The sequence below is a fragment of the Cynara cardunculus genome, assembly GCF_001531365.2.
Source record: "Cynara cardunculus var. scolymus isolate 2C chromosome LG 8, CcrdV1, whole genome shotgun sequence".
In the NCBI taxonomy this organism is placed as follows: Eukaryota; Viridiplantae; Streptophyta; class Magnoliopsida; order Asterales; family Asteraceae; genus Cynara; species Cynara cardunculus.
Genome location: NC_037535.1, coordinates 1,662,999 through 1,668,989, shown reverse-complemented (window position 1 = coordinate 1,668,989; position 5,991 = coordinate 1,662,999).

Here is a 5,991-nt window from a genome sequence, read left to right as displayed (position 1 = left end):
GTGTGTGTGTGTGTGTATTATTGATCATTAAACAAAATCCAACAAATACCAAACATTTCATTGTCTAACACTTTTATAACTTGAAGCATCTTCCATTCTTTTTATATTCATCACATTTAACATATTTGATTTAATTATTTATTTAATAAAAAAAAATTAGGGACCGTTTACCAAACACTTATCCGGTAAGTGTTTACGGGTAAAATTTAACACTATTATTTACTTATCGAGTAATATTTTAGTCCACCAAAACGACATTGTATGCAACAATTTATCCGATAAGTGCTTACTGTGGTAAGAGTCGTCTCCTTCACTTACCGGGTAAGATTCATGGTTCTTGTCTCGCTCTTACCGGGTAAGATACTAAGATTCTTGGTCCTTATCATATTCATCCGGTGAGGTAACGTGACTTGGTAAACGCTTATGAGGTAAGTGTTTGGTAAACGGCCCCTTAGAAATCAGATAATATTTTAGATCTTTTTGATCAACGTATATGATAATTAAAAAAGTTACAAATACATGTAAGGGAGCATCTTTTTGACTCACTCCGCAGCTGAGACTACCCGGGGGAATCTAACCCGAGATTTGTCTTGTATTTGAGCAAGGTCACATCGTCGTTTTACCAACTGAGCTACATGTTAGAAACGTTTCAGCTTATTAGTAATGAACATTTTTATTTGATTATGTTTATCTTCATTTAATGATTATCCTAATTATATTCTAGATTTTTTATATTAAAAATGAGATGTTTATCACGTATTTGATTATGTTTATCTTCATTTAGTTACACGAATTCAAACATGGAGCTTTAATAAGTTGTACTTATATATAATTTACTTGTAATCTTGAAATTTAAGTAATATGCATCCATAAACAGTACTTATTGCATAAAAAATGGTTTTAAGAGTCTTTGTCAAATGCTTTATAATATAGTACAAATGGATTACAAAAAACGATGGATTAGTTGAATTGAGACCCCAGATCAAGCCATGTGTAATCGGTACGACCATTCAAGATTTTTCCTTGCATCTATCATGGCTATGTGGATGTTGCAGTGTGAGGTTTGTGAAGGGTTTTAACGTAGCTGTGAGAAGTCTGTATCAACCTGTATGAACTTTTAATATGTTTTAGCAGTAGCACGACCATTTCATGTGCAAATAATATATCATCCAAAACAGATCCCGACATAATCAGTCCCTGTCAAAAAAGGACGGAACGGTTAAGGTGTATCAGGCCCGGTTATGACACCCGGTCTCGGTCTTGGGCCAGCCCCAACTTGGTCCCACTTAATTTTTTTAAATTGATTTTTAACATATAAAAAATATTTTTTGAATAATTTGGTTAATCAGATACACTAACAAATACATTTTTTTATTATAATTGAGTCAATCAAACACACTAAAAGAATACGTTTTTGTTATAAATAATTTGGTCAATCAAATATAGTTAAAATAAAAAATCGAGGAGGGCCTTATTTTTGGTGGAATATCGTAGCCAATCCCGGACTATCGGTCCAAAACCGTTCCTAAGTTGGTCCCAGGTCGGATCGAACCCTTTTCTATCTCTAGAAGTAAGCAAAAGAGGGCCGGTCAAATAAGGGTAATCGGGCCGGCCCACCTTGGATTTAAGGCCCATTTAAGTGAACTTTCCCCTTTTTATTTGGAATGCATATTTTGGGACATTTATAATATGTGTCAGATGTAGTTTGATTGGTTTTTTATTAAGAGGTTGTTTGATTAGTTTTTCATTAAGTCAAATAAACATAAAATTGTCTCTGTGGATTAAACTGTCTGAATAGATTGATAAAGTTTTTATTTAAGAGAGTTTTTTCAAAAAAAGAGCGTATTTTTAATTGGGAAGGACATGCTTGAAAATAAAATTTTGACTTTCTGCGTAAAGTTTCCTCCTAGAAGCTTATTGAATAAATTATTTTTTATATCATTAAGCCACTATCAAACAATTATGTATTGTTGACACTGTAAGTCTCATTAAGCTCATTAAGCTGCTAACAAACATGCCCCTAGTCTTATATGGATAAAACTGTCTCTGTGGATTAATCTGTATAGATTAGGAAGTTTTTTTTAAGAAGGTTTTTTCATAGATGGAATGAGCATGTTTTTTAATTGGGACTTGTCACTGGAGTGACAAGTTTGGAAAAAAATTGGTTTTCTGTATACATCTTTTGTTCGAACTTTACTGAATAAGCCATTTTTTATATCATTAAACCACTACCAAACAATCATGTATGATTGACCATATAAGTTGTGAGTCCTATTTAGCTGCTAGTAAGGATACCTCATTCAATTCAAAGAGATACTAAAACTTAAATTCGTCACGTCGAAAAACGCGATAAAAATTAAATTGGTATGTATATTCAAGTATTTACAACTATATAAATATATCATTTAAATCAACTTTGATTGTTATTTTATTAATAAGTAAATTGCAAGAAAAAGTAACGTACTTTAACTTGATTCTTATTTTGGATAACGTACTTTTAAAACTTCCATTTTATTAAAACTTACATTTTGGTACCTAAAATGTAAAGTTTTAAACACTTAAGTATCCGGGCAACCGGTTGAAAACTATTTTTAGATTAAAAAAAATCCATGTCACTAATCACGTTAGCAAATAATAATAAGTTGGATACCACATCACTCGCTACATCAATATGATAACCGGTTAATGCTTCAACCAGTTACCTGGGTACTTAAATGTTTAAAACTTTAAGTCTTATGTACCAAAATGGAAGTTTTAAAAGCACCTTACCCAAAATAGGAATCAAGTTAAGGTATGTTACATTTTCATATAATTTACCCTTTATTAATTTATAATCATATTTAATATACTAGTTATTTACAAAATTTCAAGAAAAATTTGCTTGGCCAAGCTATCGTAATCCTACCAATTTCAACTCGTCTTAAAAATCCTACACGAAAAACTCAAACCCTGCTTTGTTATGGACGGAACGACTTTGCTCAAATACAAGACAGATCCCAGATTCGATCTCGGGTTTGTGGCTAGCTTCATCCGTTGATTGAGCCAAAAACGTCTCTTATATTGACGTCTTTAAAGACAGTTTCGTGTGAATTAATCAACTTATTGACCAAATAACTCAAACCCACTTTAACTAACTATTCAAACCCTACACGACCATTTGTCACTATAATGTCGTCGTCATTAAGTCGTTGTGTCACGTGGTATCTTGCTTCATGTATAATTAAATACTGTGTTCATCTGTTTTAATTTATTACTGTGATCTATTTGTAATTTTTTTTTTGTAAGGGTGTCCGGGCCAAAGCCCGACTAATCCCCGGCAAATTTGGAGGCTAAACATGGCCCCACTTAAATGTCGCCAACACTCCCCTCCCAGGGCTCGAACTCGGGTTCATGACTATGTCATGCCCAAGCCTTTACCACTAGGCTGGAAGGTCTTTGACTCAGTCAGTTAACAACCGACCGCTATACGATGGAACTATTGAGAAACAACAGGATCTAAAGATACCCATTAACCATAATCTACAAAATATAGACCCCTCGCGACTTTCTGGTTGTCATCGCTTGATCACTTTCTTTTCCATTAAGTGATTGCTTAGGGACCTTAGTGCAGTGCAGACAAGAGTTTTTTTTACGTATCATTCTTCTATCTTTCCATTATTATAAACACAGTAAACTAAGTATTACTGATCCCTTCTCAAAATTATTGTTTAAATTACTATTTTAGTTTGTTCCAAAATAAATGTCTGGTTTCTCATTCTACCTTTAATTATATGATAAAAATTAACCTCTAGACAGTAATGCCAACGTTGTTTTTTTGTTAATTGAAAAGAGTTACAATATAGTACTAATACTGTGTATTTTTTTTATTGTGGAAATTTAATTTGGGAATAAAAAAATATTACAATTTGATCATTTAATTTTGAATGTTAAATTAAATTAATGATGAGTTAATTTTACAATTTGATCATTACAATGTGAGATAAGATTGTTTTCGTGAGACACAATTTTTAAACTTGAAACTTCACAGTAAAGCACTGTGAAGATAAAATTTACAGTGTTTTTACAGCAAAAATTCGGTTTTTCTTACATTCACAACATTTTGTTGTGAAGTTTCAAGTATAAAAACCGTGTCTTACGAAAACAGACTTTCACTTTCAACCCAATTCACCGTCTACGTACCTTTTACGTACCTTTTATGTCCGGTTTTATAATATACTATATTATAAAACATTTGACAAAAACTCTTAAAAACCATTTTTTATGCATGAAGTACTGTTGACTGATGTATATTACATAAAATTTAAGATTACAAGTAATTTTGCGTAAGTACAACTTATTAAAGCTCAATTTTTAAATTCGTGTAACTAACTCCTGATAAACATAATCAAATACAGGATAAACATTCATTTTAAATATAGAAAATTTAAAATATAATTAAGATAATTATTGAGTTTTAACAGAATRYTTAATTATTATTTCTATAAAAAATTAKATTATTAAAACAAAAATAAATTATTTTGTTATTAAATYTAAAYTAAATTATAATAAAAAATTGAATTAAAGAAGTTACAAAAAAAATGAGAACTATTAAATAGTTAATTTGATCATATTATCAATTTATTTATTTTTACTAAATTTTATGTTATTTTCAAATTTATATTTTAATTCAAAAATAAAAACATTTTCATTTTGTCAAAACCACATAAAATCGTATTATATCGATAAAGACAAAAAATAAAAACTAAACATTAAAATCAAGATTCATCTTTCTACATTGCACGAATATCCTTCTAGTATATATATAATTTTTGTAGTTAAAAAATTATTAGAAAAAAGAAATAAAAGAGAATATCGAGACATAAATGAACATCGGTCGGATGAAGTCGGTGCGCGCCTACCTTATAATTTCACAACCACCCACATTGAATCACAACTCAAGGCACCTTTAGCCGACATATTCCACTACCTTTTCACATATCCAAACCAATCCATAAAATAAAGACCAAATTGAAATGTTTTTTTCTTTGTATTTTTTTCATTGTTTATAATGATGGCAAAAAAACCCGAAACCGATGATGAAAACTGAAAACCAGAACTTTCGAGCCGGGTTCGGAGATATCTTATCGGGAACGGGATGGGGATCGGGAACGAATTAGGGGATTTTAACAGGGACGGGGGCGGGGACGGTGATCACCGACCCGATATGTATGTATATATATTAATTTTAATTTATATATATATATATATATATATATATATATATAATATTACTATTATTAAAAGAAAATAGTAACATTAAAATTTAGAAGACTTTTATCCATTTTACCTCAACAACCCAAATAAAACTCACGAAAAATCTAGTTTATTTGTTTAAAATCGTGATTTTAGTTGTACGATGTTTGAATTTCTGTTTAATTTTATATTGTAATCTAATATATTGTTTGTAATTGGTTCGATTATGTTTGAGACATTTAAACTTACATCTTTAAAAAAAATTGTAATTTACTTTTAATTGTGAAAATTAGCATATTGTAATTTTTTCCAGATCGGTTTCGGGTTTCGATTTCGGATTCAGGTTCGGTTATAACCAACGGTGAAAAAGAGGATTTTTACCCTTAACGGATTCCTCAACGGGGATCTGGGAAACCGCTGGGACCCGATGGGGATCCCTGATAAAATCCCCGACGGGGATCGGGGCGGTTACGGGGACGGTTTTAGCTATCGGTTGCGAGGACGTGGATACTAATACCCGGCCCATTGCTATTCCTAATTGTTCATATCAGTTTTTAGGTCTCTATATCTATATCTATACTATATTATAAAGCATTTGGCTAAAACTCTTAAAAACTCTTAAACTCTTAAAAACTCTTAAACCCGTTCATCCTTATCCGATTTCATCCCATATTTGAATTCGTGTAACTAACTGCATACAAACACAATCAAATACAGGATAAACATTTCATTTTAAATATAAAAAATCTAAAATATAAT